This window comes from Herpailurus yagouaroundi, unplaced genomic scaffold (genome assembly GCF_014898765.1).
Source record: "Herpailurus yagouaroundi ecotype Mexico unplaced genomic scaffold, PumYag 189, whole genome shotgun sequence".
Lineage (NCBI taxonomy): Eukaryota > Metazoa > Chordata > Mammalia > Carnivora > Felidae > Herpailurus > Herpailurus yagouaroundi.
In genome coordinates, this window is record NW_024412420.1 from 4,552,777 (window position 1) to 4,578,146 (window position 25,370).

A 25,370-nucleotide genomic window follows, 5' to 3' on the forward strand; every position below is an offset into this window, starting at 1 on the left:
CACAGATGAGCAGAAAAAGGTTTAGAAAATTCAGGCACTTGCTCAAGGTCCTAAGACCTGGCAGGGCTAAGATACAAGCCCGCGGATGTGGCTGGTTCCAAATCCAGTTCCCAAACTGCGACACAGCGATCCCCGGCCCACCACTTCAGAAGAGGTCAGAAGACCTCCTCGTCCCCAATGCCTACTGCGCGTGGCTGGGCCATTCGACTCGTGGGGCCCCCCAGGGCAAGCAGCCACATTCGCTGTGTGCTTCCTACCTGCTCCACAAGGAGGCGCCCTCCCAGAAAAAAAAGCAGGTGCTCCCGGCAACCTGTGCACACCTACCCCTACTGGGGACCCTGGTGGGTGTGGTTTAAGAGGCTTCTCCTGTGAGAGTAACGCCCACCTAATGTCTTCTGTGGGATTCCACGACTTCAGCTTTCCATGGGGCTTAAAGCAAAGTCCACTCACTGGCAGGAACAAGGAGGAATCCTGCCCTGAGGGTCTCACACATCCCGCCCTGGCTCTCTCTCGGGCTTCACGCGGCTGCTTCAGTAAGTGAGGGCGGGCCCACCCAAACACCCAAACTGAGGGAAGCTGTGTGTCAGCTCCCCCGTTCGTCTTCCCTCATCTTCTCAAGATCAGCCGATCAGGCCCCTGGGGGTCTGTGAGAAAAAGACCAAGGGGTAAGGGCTCAGACATCCCCCCACCTCCCCGTCCTGTCCTGCCCTGCCCTCAGGATGCTGATGACTCTCTTGGAAGTCCGTGCTCTTGGGTATGAGAGGACCTTGCAACTTCCTGCAGAGTCAAAGGCTGAGAGGGTACGTGCCCATCTGGACCACATAAGCAAGAACACTCGACGGCAAACAGGCCTGGGGGGGGGGGTGGGGGGAAGGAGGGGTCCACAGCTGCGCGCCTCGAGCTACTCCCTAGAGAATTCCAGCCTGCCCCATTCTCATAGGATCAGGGAACAGAGCAATGTGCCCTTTTGGGCATCTGTGGCGAACAGGTCTGCTGTGAGTCCAGGGCTACAGACAAGGTGCTCCATGAATGACTCAGATGGACCAGAGTCAGCTCGACCTGAGAAGCCTTGGCCGACCTCGAGGTCAGCACAGAGGTCACGAACTCTGGGGCCTTAGGGACCATACAGGTGGCACAGATGAGAAAACGGGATGGCAGGGGTGTGGGGCGACCTGCCCGAAGGGGCAGCCACCACCCAGAGGGTCAACTGTGTGGCCAAGGCTGTGTGCAAACACAGCCCATGTAGGTCCCTGACCTCTGCTCCAAGCAAGGCCTTGAGAAGGGGCAGAACCACCCGAGCAGAAGCCCAACGAAGAAGGACAACGGCCCTCGCTTCCACAGAGGCCACTCTGTACCGGGCACCGTGCCGGGTGCCTCCCACGGACGGTCGTAATGCGTTTCATCATCACTCATGGCCCCATGAACCTGGTACTTCTATTAGCCCCGTTTTGTAGGTAAGGGAACTGAGGCACAGGCAGTTTAAGTAACTTGAAGTAACCTGCCCAAGTCACGGTGGTGGGACCTAGATTTGAACCCAGACAGTCTGGCTCCAGCCCCCACAGGCTTCACCATGCTGCTCTACTGCCTTGCACCCACGGGAGCTGCCGGCTGCCAGGCACACCGCCGTCCCCATCCTTGCTGCAGCCACAGGGCCGACACCGCCGTGGCGCACAGCACGTGTGACCCGCAGTTAGGCGCCCTCTCAGCCCGCTCCCCCAGGCCGGTTTGGGGACTCATTCGTTGGTTCCACAAATACTCGCTGAGAGGGTCCCACCTGCCAAGAGCCGTGCCAGGCACTGGGCTACACAGGAGACAGGGGCTGCCCTCAAGGAGTGTCCATTCTACTGAACAAGAGAGACCAAGGGTTACTACACAGAGTGGTGGGTGGTAGAAGGGAGGAAGCCCGGGGCAACGCAGGACGTGCATGCACCAGCCTAAGCGTGAAGGTGGGCTTCCTGGAGAAGGTAGCTTTTGAGCTGGGTCCTGGAGGATGAAAAGGCATGAGGCTGGAGGAAGGAGGGACGTGGGAAGAATGGGAAGAATGTTCTGGGCAGAGGGAGCGATGCAGCACACGAGATCAGGGAACTGTAAGAGGGTTGGTGCTGGAGGGACAAAGAGGTCCAGGTGGCCACTGCAGGACAGGAGCCCGTGGGCCACGCAGGCTGTCTAGATTTTATCCCAGGACTTCAAGCGTCGGAAGGCAACATCAGATGTGCACTTTAGAAAGATCCCTGGGGCGCCTGGGTGGCTCAGGTCAGTTGAGTGTCCAACTCTTGATTTCAGTTCAGGTCATGATCTCATGAGTTCGAGCCCCAAGTTGGACTCCGTGCTGATAGCACAGAGCCTGCTTGGGATTCTCTCTCTTTCTCTCTCTCTGCCCCTCCCCTGCTCGCACATGCAGGCACACTGTCTCTCTCTCTCACTCTCAAAATAAATTAATAAACTTAAAATAGAAAGAAAAGAAGGAAGGAAGGAAGGAAGGAAGGAAGGAAGGAAGGAAGGAAAGAAGGAAGGGAGGGAGGGAGGAAGGTCCTCAAGCAGAACCGTCTGGAAGATGGGGCAGGTTGGAGATGGGGAGACTGGAATTGTCCTGGGTCCTACTGGTTGCAAGAAAATTTTGAGCTCTTGCCCCTCCCCCACCACTCCCATTCCATCTTCTCTTCCAGACCCGCCTCCCAGCCCCGGACACAGGAGGGTCACAAGCCAGGGCCTAAAGACTACAACTCTGCAGCTGAAGAGGTGACCCCTGGGTGGGAACCGAAATCCCCTACAAGCCTTACCCCCTTTCCTCACCTCTGACCGTGGTCACACGCTCCCCACCAACCAAGCCTGGCTCAGGGAGCCCACGGACTGGGCACCCTCGTCATCTGTGTCTAAATGTAATGAAAAAAATTGACTGTGTGTTTGGTGCAATAAGGCATGACACTGTTTACACAGAAATAATAGCCCAACTGTGATGGATTCTAAATCTCCATTACAGTGAAAGATTTGAAGGAGTAAAGCAGTTAGAAAAATAATTGGTTTTCTTGTTTAGCTTAAAAATCCTTTATGCTTACAGATCATGGACTTCGCCCCTCCCTTCTTAGGGGCTTTAAGATAGAAAAGAACAGGAGTAAGAGGGGTGAGGCAGAAAAGTTCAGAACTTCTGTTTTTCCCGAAGGCTCCTTGGAGCCTGGATCTCAGGGCACAAAGGCCCCAGCCTCCTGTGGCTGCTACTCTCCGCAAAGCTACCTCCCCGTAAGGCGGAAATGGAGACAGGAGTGTTGGGGTTGGGGGGTGGGGGCTCAGCCCCAGTGGGACGAGCAAACCAACCACTGGGGGGGGGGGGGCATTTAGGGCTTTTGATTTCAAGGGAGGAGTAGCTGTCCTTTAAAAGAACAAAAGGAGAAGCAAAGATTCGGACCTTGGGGAGAGGCAGCTAAGGACTCCTCTTGGGCCACCTCACTGTATCTTCCCAGGGCTCTCGAGCTTCAGTTGTTTACAGAGCTGGGAAGACGCCCAGACGAGGCGTGAGAGGCCGTGTTGTCAGTATGCACGTGCCAAACAGATCGCGTGCCCCCCGCCCCCAGCACTGGGGGACCCCCCCAAGGCCCTCGGTAAGCTGTGTGCCTGAACACGACGCGAGGGGCTGACTGTTGGCACCACCACCTCAGTGGTGCAGGATTCTTGCTGTCCCCTCCTCGGGAGGTGGCAGTCCCTCCCCATAATAATGACAGTACACGAGACACGTGTTACGCGTGCCAGGCACGGCTTGCTTAAGCACTTTGTGTGCGTCACCTCATCTAATCCTCACAACACTCTTGGGGAGACACAACTTCCCCCATTGTACAGATGAGGAAACCGAGGCTCCAAGAGGTTACAGAACTCACCTAAGGTGGCCCCGGGGATTCAAACCCACCCCATCTGCCTCTAGAGCCTGAGCTCCCGTCCGCTATGACTTACACTCTTGGGCTTGAAGCACCCACTTCAGAGAACAGATCACGGTGCCGAGGGGGCGACGTTTGTTGGCTGGGCCTAGAGAGGACACATCTGGCTCTTTGGTGGGACACTGCCAGACACCCCAGCCACGAGCCAGAGAGTGTTATTGTGCGGGTCCTGCGGCCAAGGGGTAACACAGGACGGGGTGGGTGGAGTGTACGTATAACTCCGCCCTTTTAAAGGGAAAGAAACTCTATGGGAATGGCCTTGGAGGGTCAGTAGTCGCGGCACTGATGAGTATTACAGGAAGACAGCACATTGTAAGGATTCCCTGGCACCAGTGTTCTAGGTCGCCTCTCCGCAGCTTCTAGAAACAGGCCTGAGGAATGTCTTCTGGTTGAGTACAGCACGAGAGAACAAACACTAAAGGGGAAACCCTATATCCTTCCTTCCATCTATCCATCCTTCATCTGTCCTTCCATCCATCCACCCATCCATCCATCTGTCCTATTCATGCATGTCTTTCCTTCCATCCATCCTCGTTTGCCTTCCTTCCATTCAACCATCCATTGTCTTCTTCCTTCCTTCCATCCCTCCAGTACTGATTTTCCCGAGGTATAATAATCTCCTGGGCACAAACTCTCTACCTGGCCAGCCAGACTCTTGGCTTCAGGACTTCTGGGAGCCCCGGAAATGCAAACCTACTTGAGAGTTCTTCCAGGAGGAGCACTGCCTGCTTTCAGCGGGCTGACGACGGGATGGATTTGAAGTTTTTCCAACTTGCGCACTCTCACCCCCATCCACGCTTCTGGCTAGCCGGAGGCCTGACCCCCTCTCTCCCTTCTCAACGTGAATAAGTAGGGACTGAAGATCCGGTCCTGGGTGACTCAGTTTCTGGATGATGATGTGTAGCGACTTCCTCCCTTGTGCTCACAAGATGAGGGACCCCTTCGAAAAGCATTCAGAGGATGAAAAATCACAGCAGCCAAGATTCGCTCCGTCCTCTGGTTAAACTAAAGCGCAGAGGACATAGAACTCACATGGATGAAACAGACCTTAGGTCGGTCTGACTTAAGACCAGTAGCTTAAATATGATTTTCATTTGCAAATTGTACCTAAATGCTGCCGACAGCTACCTTCAGGAAAAAAATTCAATAAAGAAAGGAGGAGATGAGTGTATAGTGAGGAAAACGCAGACACTTATGAGTTCAAGACCCCGTGGGACACTCCTGAATATTTTAAATATCTTGGGGGAAGAAAATGAAAAAGTTTCTCCCAACTTAAACCAGAGAAGGGAGTCTCTTTCTAGTCTGAAAATCCTTTGAGGCAATTCTTTAAATTATTTACTAGCTTTTTGATTATATTTTATGGTGGGGTGGGTGGCAGGGGAGGAAGAGAGGAAAAAGAGAGACGGGCAAGAAGTAAGTGGGAGAAACCTGCTGCTGACATTTTCAATATCTGTCTGGAATATTTTAAAAGCCGAGTGTCTGTTTGAAATCGCACAGTCTCGGGCAACAATGGCCCGCTGCCTCCGTACTTCTTTAGGTCATATTTGCATACAAAAGACCAGCTGCTGAGCTGAGCATCAGAGCCACAGTGGGCCTGGGAGAGGCGAGGTTACCAGCAAGTGTAAAGAACCCACAGAGACCCCATTAATTTTTCAGGAATTCTCAGGCACTGGCCTTTGAAAGGCCACTGGGAGAAATTCCAGTCAGTCTCCCCATAGTCACTGCCACTAAATGTTGGAGGGCAGGGCCTCTCCCCTAAAATGAGGGGAGGCGCCCCTTCTCGCTGGCTGCGGGGAGCCAGGCGTGCGGAGCCGGGGAAAGCCTGCTGTGCACGCACCCAAGCCTCCCTCCGAGGTCCAATTTCAGGAAATTTATTCCAGTCGTAAGCTATTAGGTGTCAATTTTTCAAATCAGCCTTATGATTCCAAAGCGGGTGCCGCCTAACGGACCGTCCACGGGACTCAGCTGAGCAAAGTTCCCTACAAGCATCACGAGAAAGCCTCACGTTCTTCCATGTTCTCAGGTTTTAAAAGAAACTGATACGTTGCTAAATACAGTTTGGGTTTTTGGGCCACTCCAACCCCACAAAGGTAGAGAGAAGAGAGGGAGAGGGAGAAAGAGGAGACTAGAACTCAGGAAAGGATGGCCACTGGGGGTGAAGAAGAATATGGCACAGCCCCACCTCCACCAAGACATTCCTAGTGTCCTAGCCTGGTGGCCCCTGTAAAAGGCCACAGACAACACTCCCCCCTGGCCCCGTGGGCCTGGCATAAGGTTTCAATTACGCATGGAGAACTCTTAGCCTAACAGCCTGGCATAGAACAGACCCTCCCAACACACTGGCTCCTTTTGCCCTTCCGCTGCCCTCCACCCCACCCCAGGACCCTTGGGTCCAGCAGTCCTTGGGATCAAGAGGACTCATTTCTTGGGAAAGAATCAAAGCAGCTTCAAAAGGAATGGGGACAGGGATCCACCCCGTTCTCCCTGCTTAGTACCAGAAACTCAGGAACATGGCTGTCACTAGAAGGGGTGTCTGCAGGTGGCTCGGGGCTGGCTCCAGTCTGAGCAGAATACCCACTCCATGCTTCGATTTAGGTTCCCAGGAATAGCCATCAAATTGTGTTAAACAGAAATATGACAGTAATGAAAAAGATAATCACAATGTCACATGCTTAAAACTGTGCTAGGGGGTTCCATCAAAAAAAAAAAATTTTCCCCCATCTGTGAAAAACATTCCCACGGTCAAGAAGGGTGTTATTTCCCAGGGAAGGCAGAACATGGATATCGTCAGCAGGAAGCAAAGCCACACCACCAGCTAACGGGGAGGCTGCCACGCACTTTTACCCCCATGCCAGGTGGGCACTGTTCACGGGGCTCCATCACATCTGACGAGAGAGACTGTTTTCACCTGAGGACTTTCATCAAGGTCAGTCGTCCCCACCCCCCCCCCCCCCCCCCCCCACCAAGCTGAAGCAGGAGGCCCTGCAGCCTGCCTGCTTGACCAACCCCAGGAAAAGAGGAGGGATGGGAAGAGGCAGTGGCCTACTGGGATCACTCAGGGCTCCGAAGGGCAGGTCAATGGGCACCAGTGTGGGAGGAGAGCCCACCTGTTCCCATCTCCTTCCAGCTCCAGAGGCGGGCCCATACCCAGTCGATGGATGGGCCGTCCTCTTTCTTGCTTCCCTCCTCAGGCAAACGGATGTCACCATGTTCTACGCCTCTCTGACTCATGTCTTGCGATCTGACCACTCCTGGGAAGATGGCCCGTTTCTCAACTCCGCTTCTACTTCCAAGACGACTCTGCTCTGCTACCTCAAGGTCACTTCTTTCCTCCCTTCCTCACTCAACCACCCACCCTATCCCCAAAAATATCAGCCGAAGAGTTACAATCATTTGGAGTCCAGAAAATATTTATTGAACACTGAGTTTCTGAAGCTGAACCAAATTAGACATGCCTGGAGACAAGATGGCAACGTCTTGGGGGTGACAAAAGTTGAAGATATTCAGGACATAATCCATTCTAGGTACTATTCTATTCTAAGAATCCATTAAGTATCAAAAAAAAAAAAATGCCAAAGGAAAAAGGCATCGTGTTTGGATAATATGGCTGATGAGCGAACAGAACTAGCTTTGAAGGATGGGTCAAGTGTGACCAGATGGAGTGGGGGAGAGGCCCTCCAAACTGGGCACATCAGATGCATCCTGACACAGGGGCTAGAGCAGTGAGTTCACTCTGTGAAACCCAAGGGGAAGAGAATGGATAAGTAGTTGGACTGGCCCAGGAGTAAAAGAATATACTGGAAATCCTGTGGCGGTCGTGTTGGTGGAGAGGCAGAGAATCCACAAGGGGAAGAGACCAACCTGGCCCAGAGGCTCCTAGGTGACAAGGGTCTCCACTAGAGGCAGCTTCAGCAGGAAGGAAGAGATCTGGCCTGAGGGGAGGGAGATTTCACAGACAGGAACCTGAGACGGCTTGACAACCGTGACTTTCTCAAAACCCTGACAATCCTCTAGGTTTTACTCATGTTGGAAATTCCCCAAGACCAAGTTTTTCCAAGTCATTTCAAAACTATTGGTGCTCCTCCGACAAAGGTCCTCTCCACTGCGCCTGCCACCTCCACCCCTACATACACGATGCTGGGGGGTGGTCCAGCCCCACCCCACCCCCTCTCAATGTGAGCCTGACACCCCAGACAGAAAACAACCCATCCTGGGGAACTGAGCAGGCTAGGGTTCCAGCAGAAGGGAGAGACCAGGTCTGTCTGCATCCTTCCCACAGCACGAGGTCTAGGGGCCACCAAAATCCAAGTAGAGCAAGGGGGTACTCACTGCTGTGAAATCACAGCCCCCCTATCCTGAGACCCACGGTAGGAGGGACCTGATGGCACCCACTGAGACGCAGGCAGAGAACAATCTAAGAGGGAGTTACCCAGCTACCCTCCGTCCCCGCCATCCACATGGGTACAACACAGAACGGCAGCAACACGGGAGGGGTGGGGGTGGGGGGGGGACATGTGTGTGCTGGTGGGTATGACATTGGATGTAGCAGGATAAGAGTGTGACATCCCCGCCATCAAAAGAAAGGAAGGAACTCCAGCTACCCAGAGGCCTCTGCTACATTACAGACTTAATGGCCCATAATGCTTCGGGGGCCAACATGCCCCTCTTGTTGAATTTCAACACGACTAGCTCTGCACTTTGCCTAAATTGATCGCCCTGGAGGAGGAAATGCTTTACATGATAAGGCTCATTCAGGGGATGTCCCCTGCCTTGTGCTGGAATATTTTTTTTTTTTAATTTTTTTTTTCAACGTTTATTTATTTTTGGGACAGAGAGAGACAGAGCATGAACGGGGGAGGGGCAGAGAGAGAGGGAGACACAGAATCGGAAACAGGCTCCAGGCTCTGAGCCATCAGCCCAGAGCCCGACGCGGGGCTCGAACTCCCGGACGGCAAGATCGTGACCTGGCTGAAGTCGGACGCTTAACCGACTGCGCCACCCAGGCGCCCCTGTGCTGGAATATTTTTTGATCAACAGAAGGAAATTCTCTCTCAAATGCAGGCTCACAAGTGTTTTTCCTCCTGCCCCCACCCACATAACACCCTGCTTGGAACGGCACCCTGGACAGGGGACTTCTTCAACCTCCTGGAAGAAAACATGTCTCAGAATGGCAGGGGGACCTGGTGGCCGCAGGCTATGATGTTCTGGGCTCATGTGGGCACAATACCCACCCTTGCAGGTGCCAGGGAAGGGAGTCCTGGCAGAGGCAGGCACACCGGAGGGCATCCATTTGCCCCTAGTGGATGTCTGTGGCCTAAATAATAAGGTGAATCATAAGGAGCTAAGGTGGGGGGGGGGGGGGGGGGGGGAGTGGCAGAGCAACAGAAAGGTCAAGGGAGTGGAGAGATCAGGAAAACAAGAGGGTGTGGGGCAGAAAGAAGAAGGGTAAGAGAGAGGAGACGGAAAGAACGTGTTATACGTTGAATCGTGTCCCCCTAGAGTGGGTGTGTTGAAGTCCCAACCCCAGCACCTCAGAATGTGACCTTATTTGGAAGCAGGGTCCTTGCAGATGTAATTAGTTAAGAGGAAGTCATACGGGAGGAGGGTGGGCCCCTAATCCAATATAAGGAGCATCCTTACAAAAAGGGGAAATCTGGACCCAGACCTGCACGAGGGCAGGACACCCTGGTGGGACATAAAGGCAGGAACAGGGTGATGTGTCTACAAGCCAAGGAATGCCAGGGATTGCCAGCAGACCTCCAGAAGCTGGCGGAGAGGTGACAACCTCCTTCCCACGCACCCGCAGGCTGAGCTGAGCCTACCGACACCGCGGCCCTGGGCCTCCAGAACCGTGAGGCAATAGATGTCTATTGGTGAGGCTGCTCAGTGTGTGGACTTAGCTGCAGGCCTAGGAAACCAGAACCTGGGGAAGAAAAGAAGGAAAGGAGGAAAGGAGGAAATTTGTGAGGCGCTACCACTTCTTAAAATCACGTGGGGCGGCGTGTGGGGGGCTCAGGCTGTGCCCCCGGTTGTACTGGCAGCAGCAGCAGTGGGCCGAGAGGGAGAGGGTCCCGGCCTCCTGGCCCGCTCCCTCCAAGTCCTCCAAGTGCCACAAGGCCTTCTGCTTTGGCTCGGCTGGAGCTACCTCTTAGGAGGATTAATTTTTAATAAATCAGCACTCTTGTTTTTCTGTACTTATTAAAATTTAAGACAATGAGTCATGGAACCTGCAAGGCTTGGGTTGACTAATTACCGCCGAACAGCTGCCTGGGATGACCATGCGGCCCTCAGGGAGCGGGCAGGATGCTGTCGCGTGTGGCTCGGAGAGAAGGCTGGGCTACTACAGCTCTGCATCTGAGGGATGTGTGCCCTGCCCTGTGCGGCCCAGTCAAGGGGAGAGCTATCAGCTTCCGAGGGGATGGGGCACAGAGACAAGGGGAGGCTTCAGGCCTGACACTGACCCACAGGATGTGCGGATCTAGCTTCCCTCTGAAGTGCTCCAGAGGGGGGTGCAGCCTCTGCAGCCAGCCAGAGGCAGAAGACACAGAGTTTCCACCTTGCTCTGTCGTCCCATTCAGCCTACCGGCGAAGGTCACCCACCCTGGGACCGCCCCCCGCCAGCCCCACCCTCAGCCCCAAAGGCCCTTCTCTCTTCCCAGCAGCTTCAAACCTCTTCCCCTCCCCCGCACCTCAGCTCCCCTTCCCTACTGGAGGAAGGACAAGTGGCAGCCTCCAAGGGCATCCCTGTGACCTGGCCCCCTCCGGCCCCAGGGCCATGGTTCTTACTTCCCTTCTGTGGGTACGCAGGCTCTCCTTCCGCCTGGAGTTCTCATCAGTGCACCCCTCCCCCTTGGCGAACCCGATTTGTCCTTCCAACCCCGCTGCTCAGGCCTCATGCCCCTCAGTGCTCTGTCCAGATGAGCCCCTGGTCCTGTGCCTGATTGGCTGCCTAGCACACTTCATGCTGTGGTTTGCTTACCTGTTAGTTACCAGAGGTCCCCAGGGTTATGGACCGTGTCCGGTCTCCAGTACCTAGCACTATGTCTGACCCCTGTCCAGACCTGACGGGATACAGGAATAAACACACACTCTCTCTCACGCGTGCGCTCACAACTGCATTTGCTAAAAACTGTTCTAATCAAGTCTTAGGGTTCCAGCCTAACTAGCCGGGAACGTGGGAGCTTTATGAGCAAGGGTCAAAGGTTCAGGGCCTCGCATCATTCTGACGTCGGAGAAGCAGAAGCCACAGAGGATGATTCAAATCTCTCCCTTCCTCTCACTAGTCCACTTGGTGCCCTTTTCTGGATAAGTCTGACCAGGGACACAAGTCCTGCACCGGGCCCGGCAGCCTGCCCGGTCTTCGCTCATCTCACACCCTTCCCCACTCCCACCCCCCCCCCCCCCCCAGAATAAAGCAGGGAGCGCTTCAAAAGAAAGTTGACAAAGACCAAGTTCAACACAAAGGCAGTCTTTAAAAAATGTCACAAGGATGTTTGTGAGAAACATTGAGCCCAAGTCCCCCAACACTGCAGACAGTTTAACTTCTGTGCCACAGAGATACTCTGAAATTCAAGTTTTCCTCATTGCTTGTTAAATGGGAAGAAAACCGTTAAGTAGCGGGGCCTGTCTCCGCTAAGCTTCTACCCAGCTCTTACAAAGACGTAGGCATTCTTCCGAGCGATGCGGCCGAGCCACCAGTGTTGAGACCGGGCTGAAGTTATCTGGTGGCAATTAGGAGCTGCCATAGCTACCCAGAGCAAACAGCCCAACACTCCTGCCAGGTGCCCGGCAACCGCAAGGCCGGCGTGGGCAAGGGAATTCTCAAATTATCCTCCGTGGCCTGCAAGGGCGCCCTCCCCACACACCATGCCTGCTTTGAGACATGGGATTAGGAGTAATTAAGGGCCCAATTATTTTCTGGAGATACACAGTGGCCCGCCTGAGATATGGGCTGGGCAGCCAGGCTCCTCACTGATCCCTCAGAGGCAAAAGGAACACAATATCAGGGCCGGGGTCAGGTTCCCCAGCCACTTATCCAGGGGCTCCCAGAGTCCTTGTATTTCTAGAGACGATACTGATAGTGAAGCTTTGCCCACTTCGAACAGTCAGCCAGAGATTGCACACAGACCCAAAGTTCTTCTGACTAAAGCATCGAAACAGTAGTTGACCTGCAGCTCTGATGGCCACTGGGAGGTTATATTTATACGTGTATATATATTATGTTTGTATATGTTTACGCTCATATGTTACAAATCATAACAAAGCATTATTATATATAACATTAAATATAATAAATCATAAGTTCACTATATAATATACAACATATAACAATATACATCATAGAATATGTATCACATCCTATAAAACTATAAAATTATATGTATGTGTGAATATGTGCACATATACATATCTATGTATATAGAAAATATATTAGGCTGATACATTTCTATTTAACTATTTTTTTTATGTAGTTTATCCTTGAACAATGTGGTCATTAGGCATGCTAACCCCCTGCACAGTCATAAATCCGAATATAACTTTTCATTCTCAAAAAAACCTAACTACTAAGCCTACTGTTGGCCAGAAGCCCTACCAATAACATAAACGGTCAATTTTATATGTTACATGTATTTTTAAATTTTATTTATTTATTTTGAGAGAGATAGAGAGGAACAGGGGCAGAGAGAGAGGGAGATAGAGAATCCCAAGCAGGCTCCACACTGTCAGCACAGAGCCCAACGTGGGGCTCAAATTCATGAACCGTGAGATCATGACCTGAGCCAAAGTCGGATGCTTAACCAAGTGAGTCACTCAGGTGCCCTTGTTATATGTATTATATTCTATACTCTCACAATAAAATAAGCCAGAGAAAGAAAATCATAAGAAAATCACAAGGAAGAGAAAATACATTTATAGTACTGGACTGTCTTTATGGAAAAAAGTTCTGCAGAGTAGTGGATCCGTGCAGTTCAAACCTGTGTTGTTCATCAGGTCAACTGTTTATGCAATATATCTGATAGCTATATTGATATCAACTTGATACATGAATTTGTATCTGACTTGAATTATTAAGTCAAAATTCATCTTACTCCCCAATATTTATTAATTGATTTTTAAGAGAGAAAAATATTCTTTCAGAACACCGGATCAACAGGAGAAAAAAAATTTAAAGAAGCAAAGATGTCAGAGAACACTCTATTAACTCCCATCATTTCACAGCTCAGGAATCTACAACCTTAAAGGAGGAAGCGACTTGAGAACGTTTCTCAAGGAATGCTCCAAGAGACATTAGTCTCATGAGATTCTCCTTAAAATAACTTCAGCGGCCAAATAAGTTCCGGAAACACTGTCTACCTCAACCTGCTCTTAGAAAATGAGAATACTCATTAGCAGAGTAAAGGCACTGAAAAGTCCTGTAATTTGAGGGGGAGAGAATGTTTATTCAGCATTTGCTAAATTTATTTATAAATAAATTTATTTGGCCACAGAGTCCTTGTGTTTCCCAACGTTTTACAATGCCTTGGGGAAAATGTCCAGTCTTCCATCTAGGGTCCAATTCTGTCCAGAGAAGTGGTGAACTTGGCAGGGGTGATAACTCTGACCACACATTAAAACTTTAGGCCCTGGAACATGACACTGCCAAACCTCTCATTCCCCTCCCCTCCCCTCCCCTCCCCTCCCCTTCCCCTCTCCTCCCAATAGCCAGCAACTTTCCAAATGAGATGCCAATAAAAACACAGGACTCAGGGGGCACGGAGATTGGGTAGAGAAATACCATGCTCGCATCTCAAAGAGCCTTGGAAGGTTCAGGTGAGTCTCCTGCCAAGGATACTCAAATGGTTAAGAATGACCTAGAAGGCAATCATCTGCCTAAAATAAACTCTAAGAGGATGCAGCCCTGGGAACACATCAACATTTTGCCGTAAAGATTTGCTGACCCACAGGCAGCAGGCCCGGGATTTAGCCCCAGTTCTGCTCCTGACCGTGGCCCTTGAGCAAGACTGTGACTCTGCATACCCATCTCCAAAACAGAAGAAGTCAGGTCTGGTGACCTTCACCCCCTCTTGGAGACACTGTGAGGCAGGCGGGGAAGTAGAACTATAAAGTGCCCTGGAGTCGCCCCTCCCTGTCTGTCTTTCCCCCGGCACCATGAGCTCCGGCCAAGGGCAGGAATTGCTCTTCAACACCCTCCTGTCCCCAGGGACGAGCTCAGAGATGCCGACTGTTGCTACAGTGAAATGGTGGTGGCCGATGGGTTTATTCTTCTGCCTAGAATCCCCTCGCTTCTTCGCATCTGTTTTGGGGGAGTCCTAGGAGGGCAGGTGGTCCATCTTCACATGCGATGACGAGGCACAACCTACTTCTTCCACGTCTCTCCCCCCAGTTAACCTTTAGAGTTTTGTGCAAGGAGCCCAGAGCCTTTGCAGACATCAGCTTGTGCACAACACCCGCAAACATGCACGGGTTGGGGTGGGGTGAATGCGTGCACGTCCACATGAGCAAGCGAGGGTGCGTGCGTTTGGAAGCGCCGGGAGGGGGGCAAATCCAAAGTCTGCTCAAGGTCACACGGCCCACCAGCATGTGGCGGCTCTGCTGAGCACTCCACGATGCCCTGTCTCTCAGAATACACACGGGAGGCCAACAGCGCAGCACCCCTGCCCGGGCTGCCCCCACTGCTCCCTGGTTCTCCCGCCCCCTCGGGCCCCGCTCTCCACATCCCTCAAGTACATCTCTGTTGGTTTTGGACTCACTCTACACAAAAACTTCAACACTCCGGGGGCATGGGGAGAGGGGACTGTGTTTGTTTGAAGACGATCTCTTTCTAACGGCTGTAATCTTTAATTCATAACCGTCCCATGAACCAGGCAAACAGTGCATGTGGGCTGAGGGCCACCCCCCTCCTTCCTAGGGGTTTTAAACGCAAGCGGCTGTACAGGAAGTTGGTTTTCACAAAAGCAAAAGAGAGAAAAACATGCTAATTTACAAGCAATGGCTTCAAGCCCCCCGTTTCAAGTCTCGTTTTTATTGCCAAGTGGTCCGACCGCGACCACAGCTCCCTGTGTGTGAGCCAAGGGGCAGGGGCTTCGCTGCATTATTCAGGAGTGACCGCAAAACCATCTTTTGCACCAAGTTACCCGAGAGAGAGACAGTTTCCAATACGAAGGGCAACAGACAGCTGGCTGCACTCTAAAGGAAAAGGAACTTCTAACGCAGGCCTCGGAGCCACATGAAGAGGCACGAAGAGGGAACTCATGGCGACCAAGCTCTGATGCGCCTGAACACGTGCTAGGTGCTTTGCAGGACCTTATAAGGTAGGCGGGGAAACCCAGGCTCTCAGAAGTTACTTAACAGTCTCAAAGTCCTGAAACTAATGACGGCAGGGTGCCAGCCGGGCCTTCTGATCCTACACCGCAGGGGCCGGGGCAGACAGGGCCAGTCCAGAGAGATGGGTTGCAAGCCCGGGGGTGGAGCCACGCTAGGTGGCCTCCCTGCTTTCCCCGGCAGGGGGCTGAACTAGTAACTCTGCCGGGTTAAGCTGGTGAAGAGTTCCAGCACCACGTGGCGATGACAAACTATTCTCCTCCATGGCCACGGCCCAGCGTCAGGACGAAGCAGGTCTCAAAAAATGTGCCACTGGCAGCCATAAGGAGAAGGAGAGGCAGGACACAAGCACCCGTGACTGCCCTTGAGAGCAGCACGCGGAAACACGTGGCCTCCACACTCCAGCGGCAGCATCTTGACGCTCCGAAGCTCCCGGTTGTCTCAGGGGCCGGCAAAGATGTATTAATCATCGCTCGGCTGGAGGCTCCTTCGGCTCAATAACACACTCAGGGAACGTGCTCAAGATCCGCACAGGACTGCTAGGGGGAGGCGCCCCTTTCCACGCGGCCCTCGGGGGGCTGCTCCTCTCACTGAGGGTTATATGCCCTACGACTGACACGTTCCCCTCTGGGCGCTGGCCTCGCTGGCCAACTGGAGAACAGAACACAGCCCTTTCCGCCCGGCACGGACTCGCCGACCGGTGGTGTTTGACGAGGAAGGTACAGACAGGAGCCCCGGGGGCTCACGGTTGGGACGCTGGCTCTGCCAACTCCCAGCTGTGTGACCTCGACCAAGTCGCTCAACCTCTCTGGCCTCCATTTCCTGATGTATAAAGTGGGAATAATAAGCAGCAGCTACCACAAAGGCTGTGGTGAGGATTAAGTAAGTGAATCCAGAGGGGGATCTGGCACAGGGCGCGTGCTCCGCACAGGTGAATGCTCGCGTTTGCTCTTCTGATGCTGGCATTGCATTTCCTGCCCTGCCCCCCTCCGACATGGAGTGAGCGAATGAAATCGGTGACCCCGTGACACCACTGGCTACCCGCCCACAGCACGGTCCAGAGACGTGGCTCAACCCCAAATTATCAGGTTGCAAATGGAGCCTTGGTGTCCCTCACTTAGACAGCCAGAAAAGGGACAGCAAGCCTCACGCATGATCACAAGTCGCCCTGAAAATGAGGAAGGCGCCATCACAGCGATGATGCGCATGGCTGAGAACCCCCTTGGACAAACACGGCCCCTCGCCCAGGTGTGGCCAGGCGACTCCAGTCTGCATCCGCCACGTGGAAGCCCCTCCTGGCTGAGGTTAGACCCCACATCCAAATCCCAGTCCCCACCCCCTCTCGGCTGTATCGCCTGGGGCAGGACTTGAACCTGTCTCCAGGTTCTCATCTGTAACGAGGGGATGGTGGCAGGACCGCCTATGGGGTGGGTAGGTACAGCAGTAAGATGATGCCACAACGTGCGGCACTCACTGGCCGGCACGTTGTAGGTGATGAATAAATGGTAGCTATTGCAACCGCAAAAATGAAAGAAATCAAGCCTCTCTCTGCAGATGAGAACCCTCTTGGAGCCCAGCCTTTTCAGGTACGGCATCCTTCTCCCTGTTTTAATCTAAGTCCGGAAAAGACAGTCCATGTTTAAGGGTCCTAATCTACTAGAACAAAAGGGAGTAGATGGACTGGGAAAGACTGCTGCGCAAGGGGCCTGTCCCTCAAAAAGTCTGGGGTCTCTGGCCTCGAGGGGGGCACACACAACCAGGAGGCAGAGGTCTGGCTTCCAGTCTTGGTTCTGGTGCTGGTGGCGGAGTCCCGGGCCAGCCGCTACCCCTCTGCGTGGATGGACAAGGGTCCCCGGGGGCCCTTCCAGCTGACAGTGTGCCCCCCGCTTCCCCCCCTGGAGGAGAGGGTCCCTCCCCTCCCAGGAAGTAGGAAGGGAGAGCTGCATGGTCCTTTGCCAAGGTGAGGATGGCTGGAAACTCCTAGCCACATCTGTCCTGGACACCAGCTGGACAAACCACCGAGCACCCGGTCGCCAAACTGGCTTACAAGGTACTGAAGATAAAGCCCTTACCATGTCGTCTAAGTGGAGCCTGATGACTAAGGGTATGGTCAGAGGTGCCCACCTTCAGGTCAGGTGGATGTGAGCACACGGGAGGGCTATTCTTCAGGAAAGAAAGAAAAGGGGCGTCATTCATGGTCACGGTCGGCAAAGCCTGGAGGGGTCAAGGCTTCTCGTTTTCATAATCCCCTGATCCGCTGATGCTCCCCTTCCACCAGGCTTCACTGTAGGGACCAGAGCCGGCTGACAGAGGTGACAGGTCGTAACCTGTCCCTTCCCCCCTTTCTGAAAAGCCCACGGTGCCCCTGCCGGGCAGCCGTTGTGAAGTTTTAAACACCAGCTCTGCCAGGAGGTGAGGAGGAAAGCGAGCCGGCTGCACAGCTGTGCCAATGTCACCGTCATTCCCAAATCACACATCTGCCTTCCTAAGTCTCTGCATCTTCAACTTCCCACCTTAAATCTCAGAGAGCAGCAAAGCACCAGAGCAATTTTCTCTGCTGGCCTCAGAGCAGAGGTACAAGCAGGCGAGAATGAGATTAGGGACACACTCTCTGTGACGATGCAGCCACAGCTACGGGGCCTCTGCTCTTGGAAAAAGGGCGAAGCGTCTCACTGTCCAGAGACGCGAAGGCCCCAGGCTGGTGCCTCTGCTGCAGAAATGTCACAGGAAGGACAGGATGGGGGGAACTACTTTCAGAAGGTTTTCTGAGGCCTGCTATGGGCACATCAGCCCAGTGTTTCAGAAACAGCAATTAGTTCTTTGATGGTGCCTTCCCCAAACACCATCTCTATACCTGGGGACTTAGCTAGCTAAGGATCTCATTTGTGCGTTCCAGGACAAGATTAAGGCGATGGGGGCCTCTCCACCAGAGCCCCCACCTTAAACGTGTACCCACACACACAACACCCACACTCTCAGGCGCTTATATGCTCAAAACCACACAATGGACCCTAGTGTCGGGCCGGCAACTTCCTGGTTCAGAGGAGTGGCAGGCTGTAGATAAAGGCAAAGGATGCTGAAGCCTAACCACCTGGCCCAGCACTTTGGTCCTTCTGGACACTCCCAAACATCCATCTTCTCGACCTTACCCCAGATGATTAACAACCGGGGAAACGTCACGGAGCCCAAAGGGAACTAACAAAGTAGAAATACCACCACTACCCACCAGGTCAACCAGCCCCTACACTGACTCATCCAACCTCGCTCTTCTCCCAGATAACTCTCAGGAAAGGATAAAGAAAAGGGTGAGAAGTTTTGAGAAAGTGGAAATCCTGCAAAGACAAAACAATACTCGATTATTTCCTCTGAGTACGTACAAAAGTATATAAACGCACAGAAAAGGCACTATATAAATATTCACCAGCGATAAGAGCAAGTTCTGAGGGGTAGAAGACAGGAGGAAGAGAGATTTGTCCGAAGGGACTTTGCCTTTTCTACAGCTTTTCATTTTTTCCAAGGAGATGCTCTTCCTGTATTACTTTATGTAATTTAACAAAGCTTTTCTCTTTTCTTTTTTTTTTTTTTTAAAGTGAGGAATGCCATTTCAGTCGCTGCTCTAGCCACAGAAGGAAATAAATCTTTTTCCTCCCTCTCATTTTTCGTTTTGAAGAAGGCAAAGAAAACCATGTTCCCCTCCAATGTTGAATTTTGCTGAAGGTCAAATTCTAGTGCCTATAAACTTTGATAATGTCTCCATAATTTACTGTTTTTTACAGGCTCTATAGCTTTTAATCGCAAGAGCGAGTAATTTTTCACTGTTCATTTGCAGCACGGGGAAGGGAAAAAAAGTCTGTCGCGTCTGACGTGTCTGCGCTAAAGCACTTCGTTTTCCTTTCTAGTTAGTAAGTGAACTAAAAATTACTTCTTGCAGATAGATGCATATGTCTATGATGGACGCACAACGTATGTGTCTAAAATCAAGGCTGGGAAATACAGAGTAAGACAAGAATAGCTACCCCGACAGTGGTCAGCACCTTCCATTAACAGACGTTTTGCTTTATTAAGTGTATCTATCTGTGTTTGAGAAATTGCTGGTCTACAAGGTCAAAGATTTCCTGGGTCATCAGCCAATTAAAAAAAAAAAAATCTTAGCAAATCCAGTCCCTCGTATATATGTGAAACCGTGCCAAGATGGGGACTATCTTATTACTCTGGGGCGATTTTATAAAGCAGGATGTGGATGGAGAAGAGTAGATACGAGGCCAGGAGAAAGAGAAGCAGGGCAGCCCCATCCTTCTGAGTAGGCGGAGTGAGGGCATCTCGGGGCTCATGGAGGCTGTTATGTGCGCATTCCGGTCACTCAAGACCCATGATGGGGGATGCATAGGGTGGGCCTGTTGATGTTGCCACATCACAAAAAGGGTGATGGGAATTGAATCTGGGCTTTGCCCCTAGCTTGGCCTTCAGTCAACGCAACAATGAAGCCCTCCATGATGACAAAGACTCGTTAACACTTACTAAGCACTTACTACCTAGGAGTCAGAGATCTGCAAAGCACTCTGCATGCATGATCTTGGGGGACCGCCACTCCAATTCCCTAGCCATCATCCCCATTTTGCAGATGAGGAAGCTGAGGCTCAGGGTAGTTACGCAGAGGCCAGCCCCACGGTCTAAGCTAATAAATGGCTAATGACACCACGACGGTGCCACCTTGACCTCCCTAGGCTTCCTTTTCTGCCCCCTCCCTGCTTCTGAGGCTCCCAGAGCCAATCCAAATGAAAGTCCTTCTAAAAACAGCCAAGTGTTACACAGGAGGGAGGGAACCCTTGGAGGTGAGGTCCAGGAGCAAGCACACCTCTGTCCTAAAGATGTCAAAGCCAAACAGGTCCCAGACAGCTTTCCGGGACTTCACAGATCCGCCCTTCACACCACCACATGCTCTGCCGCCATCCTGGTTTCCTGAAACCGGGGATCCACACGGAATTCATCCTTAACAGTTTCCCCGGCTGAAATCCACACTCCCTGCCGTTGTGTCGTTCTAGCGGGGGTGAGGGATCTGGGAGGAGAAACCCGCTCCACACACCCACGGGCAGGCTCCCTGCCAAAATCCGCCATACACCGTCTTCCTGTTCACTTTGCCCCATGGATGATTTTTAAAGCTTTTTAATTGTCCTTAATAAATTACCTACATGTGCATGGTTGTTACAGTAGTTTCATTAATTTTTCTCGGTGCATCTAAGCTGTTTATCACAGAAGTGTTAATAGAAAAGAAAAACATGTCAGGCAGGCTCTTTCTCACACACTCTGGGCTTGGGCAAATTAATGCTTATGGGATTGCTTCCCTGCACCACAAACAATTAGGGGCGTATTTATTTCATCCTAGCAAATCGTCTTTCAGCAAGGCCAGAAAGAGCGTGCCCACCAGAGAGCCCTGCAACGGGCCCGCTGTGGATCCGCACACAGATGCCTGCCTCGTATTCGGTAACTTGTAACTTTATCTCCACTCCCCTTCGGCGGAAATCTAAACTGATCGTCTTCGGTGCTCACAACTTGCCCCACGCCGACGGGGAGAGACATGTCAGTGATATTTCAGATGACGTGCTTCTTGGTATTTGAGGCTTTCGACCAGAAGTAAATTACCGAGGGCTGGGAAAGAGCGCAATGGTGGCCAAAAGTGACATTGTGAGAGCCAAGCACATGGTTCCACAGCAGAGAATGCAGGCGATCGACAGGGGATCGATTGTCTGGTTTCCAGGGATCTGGAGGAAAAGGGTAAAGGGGCTGCTGGGAGCGTGGCTATAAAACTTGAGCCTGTCGGTGGTTCCACATGCTTGCCATCTGACCCAGAGCCTGACGCAACAGCAGGGTCAGCTGGGCCTTACTCGTGTGACGGTAAGAGCCCTGGGCCGAGACAAAACGTACACAGGGCCATCCACGACCGGGCCATCTGTCCAGGGCCCCCCCCCACCCCCTCCCTGAGCAGGGGTCTGAAAATTTAAAACAAACTGTTGCAAGCTAGCTTCAGACTTCTTAAGGGTGATGGTCTATCTTCTAAGGCAAATGGATTTTTTAGATTCGGCATTTATGAAATCAACCTGGCATCAAAACATATATGGGTACAGCTATCCACTTAGAGTACTGTCCTTCCAAGGCCTGTCCCAAACTGACCCCAGCCCTTCTTCCCAAAAGGCTCATATCTTGCCACACCGGATTATTTGATGTTCCCCTAACATGCTTTTGACTAAGTGGGTTCCCTTTGCCATAAAAGTTCTTTTCATCTATCCTATCAAACTCCTACGCCTCCTTTAGGGCCCGTGCTTTGTTCCCCCCAGAAGGAGCCTTCAGCACCAATGATGCTCCCATTGCACATGGATACGTCTCTTATATAGCCTAGTGGTCACTATAAGAATATCCCCTGAGCTGAATGGATAGTCAACCTTTTTTCTAACTCATGTTCTTCATGGTTCTGATGCTCCACTAACTGCCCGGATCCCCAAGGAGGAGCCCACCTGAGAGCACCTCTTCTGAGGCCGAAAAGGCTCACCTCCAGCGAAAAGCCCTAATCTGTGTGCTTGTCACCTTTGCTGCTGAGACCATGTGGCAGAGTCCCAAACTGGGGCATCCGGGCAGGTACAGAACACACACGGCAAGTCCCTTCACTTCTACCTTGCAGCACGCTGAGGACGTGTCCAAACCCCCAATGGTGCCCCACCCTCCTCTGCAACACCTCTCCCATCCCTGGCTCTCCTGCTCACCACCCTCCTGCTCCAGCACCCCTCCCCCTGTTCCCTGAACTCACAAAGCTCATCTTACCTTGGACACTACACGGGCTACTCCATCTGCCCGGAAACCCCCAGCCTTGGATCATCCCATGACCTCCGAGAAGTGTCTCTGCCCGCCCTGCCTAAAGGAGCGACCTCACACCCCTACCCCACTCGCCAGTCCCTCCCCGGCTGAATGCTCTGCTGCACACTTCCTCTTTGCACCGATCCGTGTCTGTAAGCAGCGGGCTCCCTTACTCACTTTCTCATCCACAGTCTGGCTCCCCATCAGATGACAACGTCACGAGAGCAAAGAACCTGCTGTCTCTCTCGTGCCTATACCCCCGGTGCCCAGGACAGCGCCTGGCACTTGGTAGGGGCTCCTAAACGTCTGTCTCACAAGTGAGTGAAACCCATCGTGTTGTTGAACCAAGTTTGCTCTCCAAAGCCCCTCACGGAAAGACTCCGTATTCGGGAAAGTGGCTGGGTTCGACAACGACAAACAGTCCAGGAAGCACAGAGGGACTAGGAATACTGTGGAATTCGGGGACACACCTCGGGGAGCCCTGGTAAACACCCAGCATGAATTAACAAAACTAGTCGCACGTTAATATAGGCTGCCTCCTCCTTAAACAGCTTATGAACACTGTAATTTTCCTCACTAAAACACTGTCTAACAGAACCACCTCCCTTAATTACAGACGTTTGTATGCATTATAATCTTTATACAATTAAACCTCCTTAAAGGAATAAACGATTAAATGCCCCCCTCGCCCTGTCCCGAACCCACCCCTCCTCGAACCACCACCACCCCCCAAAACCAAACAAGGCACAAACCACACAACAGCAAAAAACAGAGGTGCTGAGAACACCAAGTCAGGTTGTAGACAGACAAAAATCCCAGGAAATTGAAATTCGGGCTGACACAGAACTTTGTAGCTGCAGGGGGGAAAGTCAACTTTCAACTTCAGACCCGGCACCTGACGGCTCAGCATCTGACTGCGACGTCAAATTAAAGGCTTGTGCGCATTGTACAAAATGTCTTGTTTCAGGAGCAAACATCTTCCCTTGCACAATTCACCTCCAGACACAAACACATGGTTTGGTGACTGGCAGAGGCTTTTCTGGGATCATCTCTTAAAAATTTCACAAACGCATTCCTGGCCCGCGGGTATTTACCAGGAAGTCGGTGGGTGACTCCTCTGGAGTCAGGCAGGTTTAACTGATAAGTCTCTCTTTGGGACACGGCTGTGCATCCTGGGGAAAACATCCATCGTGGAATTTCTATGAAAAAGGCCCAGATGTCAGCTACTTGTCCGACGCTAACACCCTACTTTTGTAAAATTCAGCATCGTGGGGAGAAAAAGAGGCATCCTGAGAGTGGAAACAGATCCCCTTTCAAGTACTGAAAGGGCCCTGAGCACAAAGCCGTGTTATCTGAACCCCTGAAAAGCTGCTGCTTGAAAAGATCAGGCAGGGAGGTTTAATTACAGCCATGGAGGGGACCTGGCCCTGCAGGGCCTTCTCATCACTCCAGACATGCCTTGAAAAGCTGTCTTTTCTGCCTGGGCCATGTTCAACACTGGGCTACCCAGACGTGGAATCCGGAGGGTAAGCCAAGCCTCGAGGTCTTGGGAACAATCAGAATCATTTTCCTGTTCTTCCGGGGGACAAAATCCCTAGCACAGAAGCAGGACAGCAGGATAGCCTAGTGGAAAGATCTAGGTCATCTCGTGGCTCTGCAGCGACTGCCACCGGGCAAGATGCACTTGTCCACTCCGAGCCTCTGTGTCCTTGGCTGTAAACTGGAGGCGTTAGCAGAATCTGCCTCCTAAGGCTGTTGGCGGTATCCTGGAGAGGCTCCGTGAGTGGTGGCTACGGTGAGCAGGCAAAGGATGCCTGGCCATTTATCAGGAACTCTGTACAGTCACTCGTGCCCTTCTAGTCTCTTCTATGGCTTGAAAGTGAAGAGGCTTGGGGTGTGCAGAAAGGAGCAGGAATCAGCAAGCACCCAGGTTCTCCTGCCCCCCCACCCCCGCCCTGCCTGCCCCGTCTCCTTCCCTGGCTCCCCATGCCTTCCCCTTCCTCCCCCAAGACTAAGTGGGTGGCAGCCGCAGTTCCGGAACACCCACCGAGGCACCGCTGGATTTACCGACAGACACGCATCAGCCCAGTTTTTCAGTACGGCAGAACTGCATTGGGACCCTGGGCTCGCGTTCTGCCCTCACAACAAGCCTCTGAGGTGCGGACGACCATGATCTCATTTGGCCTCTGAGGAAACTGAAGCTCAGAGGGGTGACGTGATTGGCTCAAGGACACCCAGCGAGTGAGCACACGTCCAGGCCGGGACACAGAGCGAAAACGAACCCCGTGACAGGGCTGCCTCACAAAGGCAGAGTGGCCTAATGCGGAGGGCAGAAAGGAGGCATGGCTTCAAGGGTCAGGTCAGCCCCTAGCTTGCCCTTTGACCTTACACACCCTCCCAGCGCCATGTTCTCCGCTCTGAACGAGGGAGGTCAGCCCTTCCGACATTGTTCTGTGGATCCATGAGTCACGGGGTTCCAGGCCCTTCCTCACACAAGCAGCCTCTCTCTACAGTGCAGCCCGCAGGCACCTTTCTCAGGCCTTCCTCGGGTGCTTGGGGGCAGGGTGGGCGGTGAGGAGAGGCAGTCCCTCCAGGAGCCAGGTGTGCCCAACACAGCTGCCAGGAAGTCCCATTAGTCAGCACCAACAGCTGCTGACCCAGAACACGTGGCACTGATGGGACCCACCCAAGACTCTGTTAAACCTTGGGGGTGGCTGGAGAGCAGGAAAAGTGGGATTCCAGAACCTCCCAGGGGCTCTGTGTGGTGTGGGCTCTTTCCTCATCCCCCAAAGCTCGTCCCCACCCCTCACCCCCACAGGCACACACTTCTCTCAGCCCCAGCTATAGGCCTGGTTGGATTTTCTAGTCAGAAATGGCCCCTGGCTTTGTCAGCCAAGAGGACAGAGAGGGCACTGGAGGGAGGCAAAGCGTTTCTCAAGGCTTTGAAACCCCAGCCACCAGGTTCTGTTTCCTAGAGCTGGGAAAGAGCCAGTCGGGTGGGAGGCGACTCCTCGCGCTCCGCCATTGATCTGAAAGACTATGAGTCTCTGCCATCACTGTCTTCCTCACCCCCTCAAATCTTGACCTGGGCAATTTCTGTCGGCATTCCGGCACTCTCCTGTCCCCAGGAAGAGTCTGAGCATCAAATTTCCAGCACCGTCTGCCAGAGATATCCCAGGCCCACTGATTGCCGGCAGGAGATGCCATTCTATACACCTGTCAGGAGGAAAGGAAGGGCAAGATGGCCCCGGGCCAGCGCCACCTTCCCGGGCCCCA

At 52.6% G+C, this 25,370-nt stretch overlaps 1 protein-coding gene across 11 annotated transcripts in view; it reads right to left on the minus strand.

The window, feature by feature from the left end:
- MSI2 (musashi RNA binding protein 2) overlaps positions 1 to 25,370 on the minus strand; it is a 394,191-nt gene that overhangs the window by 193,962 nt on the left and 174,859 nt on the right. The window lies entirely within an intron of this gene.